Source organism: Triticum aestivum, chromosome 3D (assembly GCF_018294505.1).
Source record: "Triticum aestivum cultivar Chinese Spring chromosome 3D, IWGSC CS RefSeq v2.1, whole genome shotgun sequence".
Lineage (NCBI taxonomy): Eukaryota > Viridiplantae > Streptophyta > Magnoliopsida > Poales > Poaceae > Triticum > Triticum aestivum.
Genome location: NC_057802.1, coordinates 131,656,192 through 131,674,823, shown reverse-complemented (window position 1 = coordinate 131,674,823; position 18,632 = coordinate 131,656,192).

The window sequence follows — 18,632 nt, the reverse complement described above, 5'->3', positions numbered from 1 at the left end:
ATTTTGCATCTTTATCATAAAAACACCAAAAATATTATCTTATCATATCTACCAGATCTCACTCTCGTAAGTGACCGTGAAGGGATTGACAACCCCTTTATTGCGTTGGTTGCAAGGATTTATTTGTTTGTGTAGGTGTGAGGGACTCGTGCGTGGTCTCCTACTGGATTGATACCTTGGTTCTCAAAAACTGAGGGAAATACTTACGTTGCTTTACTGCATCACCCTTTCCTTTTCAAGGGAAAACCAACGCAGTGCTCAAGAGGTAGCAAGAAGGATTTCTGGCGCCGTTGCGGGGAGTCTACGCAAAAGTCAATATACCAAGTACCCATCAAAAACCCTTATCTTTCGCATTACATTATTTGCCATTTGCCACTCGTTTTCCTCTCCCCCACTTCACCCTTGCCGTTTTATTCGCCCTCTCTTTTCCGTTCGCCTCTTTTTCGCTCGCTTCTTGTTTGCTTGTGTGTTGGATTGCTTGCCTCTCACGATGGCTCAAGATAATACTAAATTGTGTGACTTTACCAATACCAACAACAATGATTTTCTTAGCACTCCGATTGCTCCTCTTACCGATACTGAATCTTGTGAAATTAATGCTGCTTTGTTGAATCTTGTCATGGAAGATCAATTCGCCGACCTTCCTAGTGAAGATGCCGCTACCCATCTAAATAGCTTCGTTGATTTGTGTGATATGCAAAAGAAGAAAGATGTGGATAATGATAATGTTAAATTGAAGCTATTTCCTTTTTCGCTTAGAGATCGTGCTAAAGCTTGGTTTTCGTCTTTGCCTAAAAATAGTATTGATTCTTGGAATAAGTGCAAAGATGCTTTTATCTCTAAGTATTTTCCTCCCGCTAAGATCATCTATCTTAGAAATGATACTATGAATTTTAAGCAACTTGATCATGAACATGTTGCACAAGCTTGGGAGAGGATGAAATTAATAATACGTAATTGCCCTACACATGGTTTGAATTTGTGGATGATCATACAATTTTTTTATGCCGGATTGATTTTTGCTTCTAGAAATCTTTTAGATTCGGCCGCGGGAGGCACTTTCATGGAAATCACTTTAGGAGAAGGTACTAAACTCCTAGATAATATTATGGTTAATTATTCTCAATGGCACACTGAAAGATCTACTAATAAAAAGGTGCATGCGATAGAAGAAATTAATGTTTTGAATGGAAAGATGGATGAACTTATGAAATTATTTGCTACTAAAAGTGTTTCTTCTGATCCTAATAATATGCCTTTGTCTACTTTGATTGAGAATAATAATGAATCTATGGATGTGAATTTTGTTGGTAGGAATAATTTAGGTAACAACGGATATAGAGGAAACTTTAATCCTATGCCGTATCCTAGTAATTCCTCTAATAATTATGGTAATTCCTACAACAATTCTTATGGAAATTTTAATAACATGCCCTCTGAATTTGAGACTAGTGTTAAGGAGTTTATGAATTCGCAAAAAAAATTCAATGCTTTGCTTGAAGAAAAAGTGCTTAAAGTTGATGAATTGGCTAGGAACATTGATAGAATTTCTCTTGATGTTGATTCTTTGAAACTTAGATCTATTCCTCCTAAGCATGATATTAATGAGTATCTCAAAGCCATGAGAATTTCCATTGATGAGTGCAAAGAAAGAACCGCTAGGATGCATGCTAAGAAAGATTGCTTTGTGAAAGCGTGTTCTTCTAGTTTCTATGAAAACAAAGATGAAGATCTAAAAGTTATTGATGTGTCCCCTATTAAATCTTTGTTTTGCAATATGAATCTTAATAATGATGGGACTGAATATGATCCACCTTTACCTAGAAGGCGTTCCAAAAATTCGGAGTTTGTAGATCTTGATGCAAAAATTGGTAAAAGAAGGACTGAAGAGATCAAAACTCTAGATATTAATGAAACCACTATTTTGGATTTCAAGGAATTTATCATGATAATTACTCTTTGATAGATTGTATTTCCTTGTCGCAATCCGTGCTAAATTCTCCACATGCTTACAGTCAACATAAAGCTTTTATTAAACATATCGTTGATGCTTTGATGCAATCTTATGAAGAAAAACTTGAGTTGGAAGTTTCTATCCCTAGAAAACTTTATGATGAGTGGGAACCTACTATTAAAATTAAATATCATGAATGCTATGCTTTGTGTGATTTGGGTGCTAGTGTTTCCACGATTCCAAAAACTTTGTGTGATTTGCTAGGTTTCCGTGATTTTGATGATTGCTCTCTAAATTTGCACCTTGCGGATTCCACTATTAAGAAACCTATGGGAAGAATTAATGATGTTCTTATTATTGCAAATAGGAATTATGTGCCCGTAGATTTTATTTTTCTTGATATAGATTGCAATCCTTCATGTCCTATTATTCTTGGTAGACCTTTCCTTAGAACGATTGGTGCAATTATTGATATGAAGGAAGGGAATATTAGATTCCAATTTCCGTTAAGGAAAGGCATGGAACACTTCCCTAGAAAGAAAACAAAATTACCTTATGAATCTATTATGAGAGCCACTTATGGATTGCCTACCAAAGATGGCAATACCTAGATCTATCCTTGCTTTTATGCCTAGCTAGGGGCGTTAAACGATAGCGCTTGTTGGGAGGCAACCCAATTTTAATTTTAGTTTTTTTGCTTTTTGCTTCTGTTGAGGAATAAATATTTGATCTAGCCTCTGGTTAGATCTGTTTTTATGTTTTAATTAGTGTTTGTGCCAAGTTAAACCTATAGGATCTTCTTGGATGATAGTTATTTGATCTTGCTGAAAATTCCAAAAACTTTCTGTTCACGAAAATAATTGTTAAAATCACCAGAACGTGATAAAATATTGATTCCAATTGCTGCTGATCAATAAAAACATTGTCTAGATCGTCCTATTTTGGCTGAATTTTTGGAGTTCCAGAAGTTTACGTTAGTTACAGATTACTACACACTGTTTTGTTTTTGACAGATTCTGTTTTTCGTGTGTTGTTTGCTTATTTTGATGAATCTATGGCTAGTAAAATAGTTTATAAACCATAGAGAATTTGGAATACAGTAGGTTTAACACCAATATAAATAAAGAATGAGTTCATTACAGTACCTTGAAGTGGCGTTTTGTTTTCTTTCGCTAACGGAGCTCACGAGATTTTCTGTTAAGTTTTGTGTTGTGAAGTTTTCAAGTTTTGGGTAAAAGATTTGATGGATTATGGAACAAGGAGTGGCAAGAGCCTAAGCTTGGGGATGCCCATGGCACCCCAAGATAATCTAAGTACACCAAAAATCCAAAGCTTGGGGATGCCCCGGAAGGCATCCCCTCTTTCGTCTACTTCCATCGGTAACTTTACTTGGGGCTATATTTTTATTCACCACATGATATGTGTTTTGCTTGGAGCGTCTTGTATTATTTGAGTCTTTGCTTTTTAGTTTACCACAATCATCTTTTCTGTACACACCTTTTGAGAGAGACACACATGATTCGGAATTTATTAGAATACTCAATGCGCTTCACTTATATCTTTTGAGCTATATAGTTTTTGCTCTAGTGCTTCACTTATATCTTTTAGAGCACGGCGGTGGTTTTGTTTTATAGAAACTATTATTCTCTCATGCTTCACTTATATTATTTTGAGAGTCTTAAACAGCATGGTAAATTGCTTAAATTGAGAACTGATCCTAATATGTTAGGTATTCAAGACTAGTAAAAAACTTTCTTATGAGTGTGCTGAATGCTAAGATAAGTTTGATGCTTGATGATTGTTTTGAGATATGGGGGTAGTGATATTAAAGTTGTGCTAGTTGAGTAGTTGTGAATTTGAGAAATACTTGTGTTGAAGTTTGCAAGTCCCGTAGCATGCACGTATGGTAAACGTTATGTAACAAATTGGAAACATGAGGTGTTCTTTGATTGTCCTCCTTATGAGTGGCGGTCGGGGACGAGCGATGGTCTTTTCCTACCAATCTATCCCCCTAGGAGCATGCGCGTAGTGCTTGGTTTTTGATGACTTGTAGATTTTTGCAATAAGTATGTGAGTTCTTTATGACTACTGTTGAGTCCATGGATTATACGCACTCTTATCTTTCCATCATTGCTAGCCTCTTCGGTATCATGCATTGCCCTTTCTCACATTGAGAGTTGGTGCAAACTTCGCCGGTGCATCCAAACCCCATGATATGATACGCTCTTTCACACATAAACCTCCTATTATCCTCCTCAAAACAGCCACCATACCTACCTATTATGGCATTTCCATAGCCATTCCGAGATATATTGCCATGCAACTTTCCACCGTTCCGTTCATCATGACACGTTCATCATTGTCATATTGCTCTGCATGATCATGTAGTTGACATCGTATTTGTGGCAAAGCCACCATTCATAATTTTTTCACACATGTCACTCTTGATTCATTGCTATCCCGGTATACCGCCGGAGGCATTCATATAGAGTCATACTTTGTTCTAGTATCGAGTTGTAATCATTGAGTTGTAAATAAATAGAAGCGTGTTGATCATCATTCATAGAGCATTTTCCCAAATAAAAAAAAGAGAGAAAGGCCAAAAAAAGAGAAGGCCCAAAAAAATTAAAAAGGGACAATTCTACTATCCTTTTTCCACACTTGTGCTTCAAAGTAGCACCATGATCTTCATGATAGAGAGTCTCTTGTTTTGTCACTTTCATATACTAGTGGGAATTTTTCATTATAGAACTTGGCTTGTATATTCCAACAATGGGCTTCCTCAAATGCCCTAGGTCTTCGTGAGCAAGCAAGTTGGATGCACACCCACTTAGTTTCTTTTGTTGAGCTTTCATACATTTATAGCTCTAGTGCATCCATTGCATGGCAATCCCTACTCCTTGCATTAACATCAATCGATGGGCATCTCCATAGCTCATTGATTAGCTGCGTTGATGTGAGAAATTCTCCTTTTTTGTCTTCTCCACATAACCCCCATCATTATATTCTATTCCACCCAAAGTGCTATATCCATGGCTCACGCTCATGTATTGCGTGAAGGTTGAAAAAGTTTGAGATTACTAAAGAATGAAACAATTGCTTGGCTTGTCATCGGGGTTGTGCATGATGAGAGCATTCTTGTGTGACGAAAATGGAGCATGACTAAACCATATGATTTTGTAGGGATGAACTTTCTTTGGCCATGTTATTTTGAGAGGACATAATTGCTTAGTTAGTATGCTTGAAGTATTATTATTTTTATGTCAATATTAAACTTTTATCTTGAATCTTTCGGATCTGAATATTCATACCACAATTAAGAGAATTGCATTGAAATTATGCCAACTAGCATTCCACATCAAAAATTCTGTTTTTATCATTTACCTACTCGAGGACGAGCAGGAATTAAGCTTGGGGATGCTCGATACGTCTCCAACGTATCTATAATTTTTGATTGTTCCATGCTATATTATATTTTGTTTTGGACATTAATGGGCTTTATTATACACTTTTATATTATTTTTGGGACTAACCTATTAACCGGAGGCCCAGCCCAGAATTGCTGTTTTTTTTACCTATTTTAGAGTTTCGCAGAAAAAGAATATCAAACGGAGTCCAAATGGAATGAAACCTTCAGGAACGTGATTTTCGAAACGAACGTGATCCAGAGGACTTGGACCCTACGTCAAGACATCAACCAGGAAGGCACGAGGTAGGGGGGCACACCTACCCCCCGGGCGCGCCCTCCACCCTCGTGGGCCCCATATTGCTCCACCGACGTACTTCTTCTTCCTATATATACCTATGTACCCCCAAACTACCAGATACGGAGCCAAAAACCTAATTCCACCGCTGCAACCTTCTGTACCCGTGAGATCCCATCTTGGGGCCTTTTCCGGAGCTCCGCCGGAGGGGGCATCGATCACGGAGGGCTTCTACATCAACACCTTAGCCTCTCCGATGATGTGTGAGTAGTTTACCTCAGACCTTCGGGTCCATAGTTATTAGCTAGATGGCTTCTTCTCTCTTTTTGGATCTCAATACAATGTTCTCCCCCTCTCTTGTGGAGATCTATTTGATGTAATCTTCTTTTGCGGTGTGTTTGTTGAGACCAATGAATTGTGGGTTTATGATCAAGTTTATCTATGAACAATATTTGAATCTTCTCTGAATTCTTTTATGTATGATTGGTTATCTTTGCAAGTCTCTTTGAATTATCAGTTTGGTTTGGCCTACTAGATTGATCTTTCTTGCGATGGGAGAAGTGCTTAGCTTTGGGTTCAATCTTGCGATGTCCTTTCCCAGTGATAGTAGGGGCAGCAAGGCACGTATTGTATTGTTGCCATTGAGGATAACAAGATGGGGTTTATATCATATTGCATGAGTTTATCCCTCTACATCATGTCATTTTACTTAAAGCGTTACTCTGTTCTTATGAACTTAATACTCTAGATGCATGCTGGATAGCGGTCGATGTGTGGAGTAATAGTAGTAGATGCAGGCAGGAGTCGGTCTACTTGTCACGGATGTGATGCCTATATACATGATCATACCTAGATATTCTCATAACTATGCTCAATTTTGTCAATTGCTCAACAGTAATTTGTTCACCCACCGTAATACTTATGCTCTCGAGAGAAGCCACTAGTGAAACCTATGGCCCCCGGGTCTATCTTCCATCATATTAATCTTCCAACACTTAGCTATTTTTATTGCCTTTTATTTTATTTTGCATATTTATCATAAAAATACCAAAAATATTAGCTTATCATATCTATCAGATCTCACTCTCGTAAGTGACCGTGAAGGGATTGACAACCCCTTTATTGTGTTGGTTGCGAGGATTTATTTGTTTGTGTAGGTGCGAGGGACTCGTGCGTGGTCTCCTACTAGATTGAGACCTTGGTTCTTAAAAACTGAGGGAAATACTTACGCTGCTTTACTGCATCACCCTTTCCTCTTCAAGGGAAAACCAACGCAGTGCTCAAGAGGTAGCAATCCTACGCAAGTGTCACTCCGAGGCTTATGGAGGACACCACGCTGGAGATAGAACTGCACATAAGGTATTGCAATCCGGTTTTTATTGGCCTAATCTTTTCAAGGACACCCGTAAGTTTGTCTTATCTTGTGATGAATGTCAAAGAATTGGTAATATTAGTAGACGTCAAGAAATGCCTATGAACTATTCACTTGTTATTGAACCATTTGATGTTTGGGGCTTTGATTATATGGGTCTGTTTCCTTCCTCTAATGACTATACACATATTTTAGTTGCTGTTGACTATGTTACTAAGTGGGTAGAAGCTATTCCAACTAGTAGTGCTGATCATAACACCTCTATTAAGATGCTTAAAGAAGTTATTTTTCCGAGGTTTGGAGCCCCTAGATATTTAATGACTGGTGGTGGTTCACATTTTATTCATGGTGCTTTTCGTAAAATGCTTGCTAAGTATGACGTTAATCATAGAATTGCATCTCCTTACCACCCACAATCTAGTGGTCAAGTAGAATTGAGTAATAGAGATCTTAAATTAATTTTGCAAAAGACTGTTAATAGATCTGGGAAGAATTGGTCCAAGAAACTTGATGATGCATTATGGGCCTATAGAACTGCATATAAAAATCCTATGGGTATGTCTCCATATAAAATGGTTTATGGAAAAGCATGTCACTTACCTCTCGAACTAGAACATAAGGCATATTGGGCCATTAAAGAGCTCAATTATGATTTCAAACTTGCCGGTGAGAAGAGACTATTTGACATTAGCTCACTTGATGAGTGGAGAACCCAGGCTTATGAGAATGCCAAACTGTTTAAAGAAAAAGTTAAAAGATGGCATGACAAAAGGATACAAAAACGTGAGTTTAATGTAGGTGATTATGTTTTGCTATACAACTCTCGTTTAAGATTTTTAGCAGGAAAACTCCCCTCTAAATGGGAAGGTCCTTACGTTATCGAGGAGGTCTATCGTTCCGGTGCCATAAAAATCAACAACTTCGAAGGCACAAATTCCAAGGTGGTGAACGGTCAAAGAAACAAACATAATATCTCAGGTAATCCCATAAATGTTGAAACTAATGTCATTGAAACCGTAACCCCAGAGGAATACATAAGGGACACTTTCCAGAATGTTTCAGACTCCAAAAAGGAATAGGTATGTGGTACAGTAAGTAAACCGACTCCAAAACAGTTCTAATAGCAATTTTCTCCGTTTTGGAATATTTAAGAAAATAGGAAAATAAGAAGTAGTCCGGGAAGGACACGAGGCATCCACGAGGGTGGAGGGCGCGCCCTACCCCCTGGGCGCGCCCCCTGCCTCGTGGGCACCTCGTGTGCTCTCCGGACTCCGTTTTCTTGCGCGATACTTCTTTTGGTCGGTAAAAATTCATTATATAATCTCCCAAAGGTTTTGACCACCGTACCATGCAAATATCCTTTGTTTTTGTATCGAGTTGTTTCTGCCGCAGATTAGAGCAAGATGTCTTCTCAAGAGTCAGTCGGGGAGAGTCGGGTGTCTCATCCGACACCGCGTCCAGGAGCAAACAGCGATGCCTATCACTTTGGGCCATCAACGGAGGAAGAGATGGAAGCCGACTTGAAAAGTATAGATGCCATGGAGGAGGACCAAGAAGTTACTTCTCGTTTCCGAGCCGGATTCACGATGGGGGAACTACAGAGCTCAACTATTCCAAACTCGGTCATCCCTTCCAATGTTAAATTTCTTTCTTATGAAAATATGAAAAAGAGTGTTACTTGTTCTCCCGCAGCTATGCAACATCCATGGGTGAAAGGAGCTTTAGCCGTCACGGGCAAGCTCCGAAAGGAAATAATGGACCTTAAGCAGCAAGTCAATAAGTTCGAGGAAGAGAATCGTATCCTGAGGGGCGTCATCGCCAAGAATATCACATCACCACCTCCGAGGAAAGAGACATAAACACATGGGTATGGGCACTCCCCTTGGCAACTGCCAAGCTTGGGGGATGTGTCCCGGTATCGTATCACCATCACACTCCTATCTTTACCGTTTTTCTTAGTTCGATCCTTCTGGTAATATCTTGATCTAGTAGAATAAAGTTTTAGTATGATCTAGTTTTGAGTTTTGCTTTATGATCCTTCTGTGTAACCGAGTCCGTGAGCTATATATAATAAAGATTAGTTTTGAGTCAAGGGCTTGATTATCTTGCTATGATCTTGAGGGAATAAAAATAAAAGAAAAATAAAGAATAAAAAGAAATAAAAGAGATCATATTGATCTTATGGGGGGTAATGACTTCACATATAAAGAGTATGATGAATAAAAGTTGTTGAGAGTTGGAAAACATAGTTTTGGTCATCATTGCAATTAATAGGAAGTAATAAAGAAAGAGAGGTTTTCACATATAAATATATTATCTTGGACATCTTTTATGATTGTGAGCACTCACTAAAATATGAGATGCTAAAAGGTTGATGTTGGACAAGGAAGACAACGTAATGAGTTATGTTTTCTTATATCCGAAATAAAGTATATTGTCATGGATCATCCAACATGTTGAGCTTGCCTTTCCCCCTCATGCTAGCCAAATTCTTTGCACCAAGTAGAGATACTACTTGTGCTTCCAAATATCCTTAAACCCAGTTTTGCCATGAGAGTCCACCATACCTACCTATGGATTGAGTAAGATCCTTCAAGTAAGTTGTCATTGTTGCATGCAATAAAAATTGCTACCTAAATATGTATGATTTATTACTGTGGAGAAAATAAGCTTTATATGATCTTGTGATGTGGAAGAAATAAAAGCGACGGACTGCATAATAAAGGTCCATATCACAAGTGGCAATATAAAGTGATGTTCTTTCGCATTAAGATTTTATGCATCCAACCATAAAAGCACATGACAACCTCTTCTTCCCTCTGCGAAGGGCCTATCTTTTATTCTTGTCTTATACCTTATACAAGAGTCATGGTGATCTTCACCTTTCCTTTTTACATGTTATCCTTTGGCAAGCACATTGTGTTGGAAAGATCCTGATATATATATCCAATTGGATGTAAGTTATCATGAACTATTATTGTTGACATTTCCCTTGAGGTAAAACGTTGGGAGGCAACACTATAAGCCCCTATCATTCTCTGTGTCCGATTAAAACTTCATACCCATAAGTATTGCGTGAGTGTTAGCAATTGTGAAAGACTAATTGATGGTTGAGTATGTGGACTTGCTGAAAAGCTCATATATTGACTCCTTCCGATGTTATGATAAATTGCAATTGCTTCAATGACCGAGATGATAGTTTGTTAGTCTCAATGAAGTTTCTGATTCATACTTTACATTGTGAATAGATTGTTACTTTAGCATAAGAAATCATATGACAATATATATATATATGTTGCTGTTAGAAGAATGATCATGATGCCCTCATGTCCGTATTTTATTTTATCGACACCTCTATCTCTAAACATGTGGACATATTTTTCGTTATCGGCTTCCGCTTGAGGACAAGCGTGGTCTAAGCTTGGGGGAGTTGATACGTCCATTTTGCATCATGCTTTTATATCGATATTTATTGCATTATGGGCTGTTATTACACATTATGTCACAATACTTATGCTTTTTCTCTCTTATTTTACAAGGTTTACATGAAGAGGGAGAATGCCGGCAGCTGGAATTCTGGGCTGGAAAAGGAGCAAATATTATAGACCTATTCTGCACAACTCCAAAAGTCCTGAAACTTCACAAAGGCACGTTTTGGAATTAATAAAAAATACTGGCGAAAGAATCAACCAGAGGGGGCCCACACCCTGACTCGAGGGTGGGGGTGCGCCCTACCCCCTAGGCACGCCCCCTATCTCGTGGGCCACCTGGAAGGCCTCTGGTGCCCATCTTTTGCTATATGAAGTCTTTCGTCCAGAAAAAATCAGAAGGAAGCTTTCGGGATGAAGCGCCACCGTCTCGAGGCGGAACCAATCTAGGGCTCCGGCGGAGCTGTTCTGCCGGGGAAACATCCCTCCGGGAGGGGGAAATCATCACCATCGTCAGCACCATCGATCCTCTCATCGGGAGGGGGTCAATCTCCATCAACATCTTCACCAGCACCATCTCCTCTCAAACCCTAGTTCATCTCTTGTATCCAATCTTTGTCTCAAAACCTCAGATTGGTACCTGTGGTTGCTAGTAGTGTTGATTACTCCTTGTAGTTGATGCTAGTTGGTTTATTTGGTGGAAGATCATATGTTCAGATCCTTTATGCATATTAATACCCCTCTGATTATGAACATGAATATGATTTGTGAGTAGTTACGTTTGTTCTTGAGGACATGGGAGAAGTCTTGCTATAAGTAGTCATGTGAATTTGGTATTCGTTCGATATTTTGATGAGATGTATGTTGTCTTTCCTCTAGTGGTGTTATGTGAACGTCGACTACATGACACTTCACCATTATTTGGGCCTAGGGGAAGGCATTGGGAAGTAATAAGTAGATGATGGGTTGCTAGAGTGACAGAAGCTTAAACCCTAGTTTATGTGTTGCTTCGTAAGGGGCTGATTTGGATCCATATGTTTCATGCTATGGTTAGGTTTACCTTAATACTTCTTTTGTAGTTGCGGATGCTTGCAAGAGGGGTTAATCATAAGTGGGATGCTTGTCCAAGGAAGGGCAGTACCCAAGCACCAGTCCACCCACATATCAAATTATCAAAGTAACGAACGCGAATCATATGAGCGTGATGAAAACTAGCTTGACGATAATTCCCATGTGTCCTCGGGAGCATTTTCCTTTATATAAGAAATTGTCCAGGCTTGTCCTTTGCTACAAAAAGGATCGGGCCACCTTGCTGCACTTTATTTACTTTTGTTACTTGTTACCCGTTACAAACTACCTTATCACAAAACTATCTGTTACCGATAATTTCAATGCTTGCAGATAATACCTTACTGAAAACCGCTTGTCATTTCCTTCTGCTCCTTGTTGGGTTCGACACCCTTAATTATCGAAAGGACTACGATAGATCCCCTATACTTGTGGGTCATCAACCATAAGCGGAAGCGTTTCACAACGCGGTTGATGTAGTCGAACTTCTTTGCGCTTCAACCGATCAAGTACCGAACACACGACACCTCCGTGTTCTACACACGTTCAGCTCGGTGATGTACCTCGCCTTCTTGATCTAGCAAGACGTCGAGGTAGTATATGAATTCCTTCAGCACGACGACATGGTGACGGTTATGGTGAAGTGATCTCCGCAGGGCTTCGCCTAAGCACTACGCAAATATGACCGTGGGTGTATACGGTGGAGGGGGGCGCTGCACACGGCTAGGCAATTGTCTGGATGTGCTAGGCGCCCCCCTCCCACATATATACAGGTGGAGTGGAGGAGGGAGCAGCCATGAGGGCACCCCAAGTAGGCCGAATCCTACTTGGGGTCCTCCCAAGTGGCGCACCCCCTGCCATATTTGTCGGAGGGGGAAGGAAAAAGGGGGGAGAGAGAAGGAAGTGGGAATCCTATTCCACACTTGCCTTTCCTCCTTCCCCTTTCCTTCTCTACCTTGGCCGGCCCATATGGGGGGTGCACCAGCCCCTTATATCTGGTGCGTTTCCCCTCTTGGCCCATATCTTTTGTCGGGGGTGCCCGAAACACCTTCCGGTGACCCGATATGTACTCGGTACCCTCCGGAACATTTTCGGTGTCCGAATACCATCGTCCTATATATCAATCTTTACCTCTCGACCATGTAGAGACTCCTCGTCATGTCTTTGATCTCATCCGGTACTCTGAACAACATTTGGTCACCAAATCACATAACCCATATAATACTATATCGTCATCGAACGTTAAGCGTGCGGACCCTACGGGTTCGAGAACTATGTAGACATGACCGAGACACCTCTCCGGCCAATGACCAATAGCGGAACCTGGATGCTCATATTGGCTCCTACATATTCTATGAAGATCTTTATCGGTCGAACCGTTATGACAACCTACGTAATTCCCTTTGTCCATCGGTGTGTTACTTGCCCGCGATTCGATCGTCGGTATCTTCATCCCTAGTTCAATCTCTTTACCAGCAAGTCTCTTTACTCGTTCCGTAATACATCACCTAGTGACTAACTCCTTAGTCATTTGCTTGCAAGTTTATGATGTGTATTACCGAGAGGGTCTGGAGATACCTCTCCGATACTCAGAGTGACAAATCCTAATCTTGATCTATGCCAACTCTACAGACACCTTCGGAGATACCTGTAGAGCATCTTTATAATCACCTAGTTACGTTGTGATGTTTGATAGCACACAAGGCATTCCTCCGGTATCCGGGAGTTGCATAATCTCATAGTCGAAGGAATATGTATTTGACATGAAGAAAGCAATAGCAATAAAACTGAACGATCATTATGCTAAGCTAACGGATGGGTCTTGTCCATCACATCATTCTCCTAATGATGTGATCCCGTTATCAAATGACAAATCATGTCCATGGTTAGGAAACCTTAACCATCTTTGATCAACGAGCTAGTCTAGTAGAGACTCACTAGGGACACGATGTTTGTTTATGCATTCACACATGTATTAAGGTTTCCGATCAATACAATTCTAGCATGAATAATAAACCTTTATCATGAATAAGGAAATACAAAATAACAACTTTATTATTGCATCTAGGGCATATTTCCTTCAGTCTCCCACTTGCACTAGAGTCAATAATCTAGATTACATTGTAATGAATCTAACACCCATGGAGTCTTGGTGCTGATCATGTTTTGCTCGTGGAAGAGGCTTTGTCAACGGGTCTGCCACATTCAGATCCGTATGTATCTTGCAAATTTCTATGTCTCCATCCTTGACTTGTTCACGAATGGAGTTGAAGCGTCTCTTGATGTGTTTGGTTCTCTTGTGAAATCTGGATTCCTTCGCCAAGGCAATTGCTCTAGTATTGTCACAAAAGATTTTCATTGGACCCGATGCACTAGGTATTACACCTAGATCGGATATGAACTCCTTCATCCAGACTCCTTCATTTGCTGCTTCCGAAGCAGCTATATATTCCGCTTTACACGTAGATCCCGCCACAATGCTCTGCTTGGAACTGCACCAACTGACAGCTCCACCATTCAATATAAATACGTATCCGGTTTGTGACTTAGAGTCATCCGGATCAGTGTCAAAGCTATCATCGACGTAACCATTTACGACGAGCTCTTGTCACCTCCATAAACGAGAAACATATCCTTGGTCCTTTTCAGGTACTTCAGGATGTTCTTGACGGCTATCCAGTGATCCACTCCTGGATTACTTTGGTACCTCCCTGCCAAACTTATGGCAAGGCACACATCAGGTCTGGTACACAGCATAGCATACATGATAGTACCTATGGCTGAGGCATAGGGAATGACTTTCATTTTCTCTCTATCTTCTGCAGTGAGCGGGCTTTGAGTCTGACTCAACTTCACACCTTGTAACACAGGCAAGAACCCTTTCTTTGACTTACCCATTTTGAACTTCAAAACTTTATCAAGGTATTTGCTTTGTGAAAGTCCTATTAAGCATCTTAATCTATCTCTATAGATCTTGATGCCCAATATATAAGCAGCTTCACCGAGGTATTTCATCGAAAAATTGTTATTCAAGTATCCTTTTATGCTATCCAGAAATTCTATATCATTTCCAATCAATAATATGTCATCTAAGCATGAGATATTTTTAATTGTCTTCCTCATGAGTGGCGGCCGGGGACGAGCGATGGTCTTTTCCTACCAATCTATCCCCCTAGGAGCATGCGCGTAGTACTTTTTTTCGATGACTAATAGATTTTTGCAATAAGTATGTGAGTTCTTTATGACTAATGTTGAGTCCATGGATTATACGCACTCTCACCCTTCCACCATTGCTAGCCTCTCTAGTACCTTGCAACTTTCGCCGGTGACATAAACCCACCATATACCTTCCTCAAAACAGCCACCATACCTACCTATTATGGCATTTCCATAGCCATTCCGAGATATATTGCCACGCAACTTTCCACCGTTCCGTTTATTATGACACGCATCATCATTGTCATATTGCTCGATCATGTAGTTGACATCGTATTTGTGGCAAAGCCACTGATGACCCACAAGTATAGGGGATCTATCGTAGTCCTTTCGATAAGTAAGAGTGTCGAACCCAACGAGGAGCAGAAGGAAATGATAAGCGGTTTTTAGCAAGGTATTCTCTGCAAGCACTAAAATTATAGGTAACAGATAGTTTTGTGATAAGATAATTGGTAACGAGCAACAAGTAACAAAAGTAAATAAAGCGCAGCAAGGTGGCCCAATCCTTTTTGTAGCAAAGGACAAGCCTGGACAAACTCTTATATAGAGAAAAGCGCTCCCGAGGACACATGGGAATTATCGTCAAGCTAGTTTTCATCACATTCATATGATTCGCGTTCGGTACTTTGATAATTTGATATGTGGGTGGACCGGTGCTTGGGTGCTGTCCTTACTTGGACAAGCATCCCACTTATGATTAACCCCTATTGCAAGCATCCGCAACTACAAAAGAAGTATTAAGGTAAACCTAACCATAGCATGAAACATGTGGATCCAAATCAGCCCCTTACGAAGCAATGCATAAACTAGGGTTTAAGCTTCTGTCACTCTAGCAACCCATCATCTACTTATTACTTCCCAATGCCTTCCTCTAGGCCCAAATAATGGTGAAGTGTAATGTAGTCGACGTTCACATAACACCACTAGGGGATAGACAACATACATCTCATCAAAATATCGAACGAATACCAAATTCACATGACTACTAATAGCAAGACTTCTCCCATGTCCTCAGGAACAAACGTAACTACTCACAAAGCATATTCATGTTCATAATCAGAGGAGTATTAATATGCATATAGGATCTGAACATATGATCTTCCACCAAATAAACCAACTAGCATCAACTACAAGGAGTAATCAACACTACCAGCAACCTACAGGTACCAATCCCAGACTTAGAGACAAGAATTGGATACAAGAGATGAACTAGGGTTTGAGAGGAGATGGTGCTGGTGAAGATGTTGATGGAGATTGCCCTCTCCCGATGAGAGGAGCATTGGTGAAGACGATGGCGATGATTTCCCCCTCCCATAGGGAAGTGTCCCCAGCAGAACAGCTCTGCCGGAGCCCTAGATTGGTTCCGCCAAGGTTCCGCCTCGTGGCGGCGGAGTCTCGTCCCGAAAGCTTGCTTGTGTTTTTTCTTCGGACGAAAGACTTCATATAGCAGAAGATGGGCACCGGAGGGCCAACAGGGGGCCCATGAGGCAGGGGGGCGCGCCCAGGGGGTAGGGCGCGCCCCCACCCTCGTGGCCAGGGTGTGGGCCCCCTCTGGTATTTGTTCCGCTTAGTATTTTTTATTATTTCCAAAAATAACTTTCGTGGAGTTTCAGGACTTTTGGAGTTGTGCAGAATAGGTCTCTAATATTTTCTCCTTTTCTAGCCCAGAATTCAAGCTGTCGGCATTCTCCCTCCTTATGTAAACCTTGTAAAATAAGAGAGAATAGGCATAAGTATTGTGACATAATGTGTAATAACAGCCCATAATGCAATAAATATCGATATAAAAGCATGATGCAAAATGGACGTATCAACTCCCCCAAGCTTAGACCTCGCTTGTCCTCAAGCGCAAGCCGATAACGATAAATATGTCCACATGTTTAGAGGTAGAGGTGTCGATAAAATAAAATACGGACATGAGGGCATCATGATTATTCTCATAACAGCAACATATATGGATATTGTCATATTATCTCTTATGCTCAAGTAATAATCTATTCACAATGCAAAGTACGAGTCAGAAACTTTATTGAGAACCAACAAACTATAATCTCAGTCATTGAAGCAATTGCAATTTATCATAACATCAGAAAGAGTCTATGTCAGAGCTTTCCAGCAAGTCGACATACTCAACTATCATTTAGTCTTTCACAATTGCTAACACTCACGCAATACTTGTGGTTACAGAATTTTAATCGGACACAGAGAAAGATAGGGGCTTATAGTTTCGCCTCCCAACATTTTACCTCAAGGGTAATGTCAACAATAATAACTCATGCTAACTTACATCCAATTAGATATATATATCAGGATTTTTCCAACATACTTTGCTTGCCAAAGGATAAAATGTAAAAAGGAAAGGTGAAGATCACCATGACTCTTGCATAAGGTAGAAGATAAACATAAAAGATAGGCCCTTCGCAGAGGGAAGCAGAGGTTGCCATGCGCTTTCAGGGTTGGATGCACAAAATCTTAATGCGAAAGAACGTCACTTTATATTGCCACTTGTGATATGAACCTTTATTATGCAGTCCGTCACTTTTATTTCTTCCACATCACAAGATCGTATAAAGCTTATTTCCTCCACACCAATCAATCGTACATATTTAGAGAGCAATTTTTATTGCTTGCACCGATGACACTTACTTGAAGGATCTTACTCAATCCATAGGTAGATATGGTGGACTCTCATGGCAAAACTGGGTTTAGGGGTATTTGGAAGCACAAGTAGTATCTCTACTTGGTGCAAAGAATTTGGCTAGCATGAGGGGGAAAGGCAAGCTCAACATGTTGGATGATGCATGACAATATATTTTATCTCAGATATAAGAAAACATAACCCATTACATTGTCTTCCTTGTCCAACATCAACTCTTTAGCATGTCATATTTAATGAGTGCTCCCAATCATAAAAGATGTCCAAGATAGTATATTTATATGTGAAACCTCTCTTTCTTTATTACTGGCCCAAAGTGGTCAGCATTGCTGTTTGTCCTGGATCTTGATGCCGGATGAGACACCTGGCTCTCCCCGATTGACTCTTGAGAAGACATCTTGCTCTAATCTGCAGCAGCAACAGCTCGAAACACAAACAGAGGATAATTGCGTGATACGGGAGTCAAAACCTTCGGGAGATTATATAATGATTTTTTACCGACCAAAATACGTATCGTGCAAGAAAACGGAGTCCGGAGAGCACACGAGGTGCCCACGACGTAGGGGGGGCGCACCCAGTAGGGTAGGGTGCGCCCTCCACCCTCGTGGAGGCCTCGTGTCCTTCCCGGACTGCTTCTTATTTTTCTATTTTTCTAAATATTCCAAAACAGAGAAAATTTGCCATTAGAACTGTTTTGGAGTCGGTTTACTTACCGTACCACACACCTATTCCTTTTCAGAGTCTGAAACGTTCCGGAAAGTGTCCCTTATGTATTCCTCTGGGGTTATGGTTTCAATAACATTGGTTTCCACATTTATAGGATTACCTGAGATATAATGTTTAATTCTTTGACCGTTCACCACCTTCGGATTTGTGCCTTCGAAGTTATTGATTTTTATGGCACCGGAATGATAGACCTCCTCGATAACGTAAGGGCCTTCCCATTTAGAGAGAAGTTTCCCTGCAAAAAATCTTAAACGAGAGTTGTATAGCAATACATAATCACCTACATTAAACTCACGCTTCTGTATCCTTTTGTCATGCCATCTTTTAACCCTTTCTTTAAACAATTTGGCATTCTCATAGGCTTGGGTTCTCCATTCATCAAGTGAGCTAATGTCAAATAACCACTTCTCACCGGCAAGTTTGAAATCATAGTTAAGCTCTTTAATGGCCCAATATGCCTTATGTTCTAGTTCGAGAGGTAAGTGACATGCTTTTCCATAAACCATTT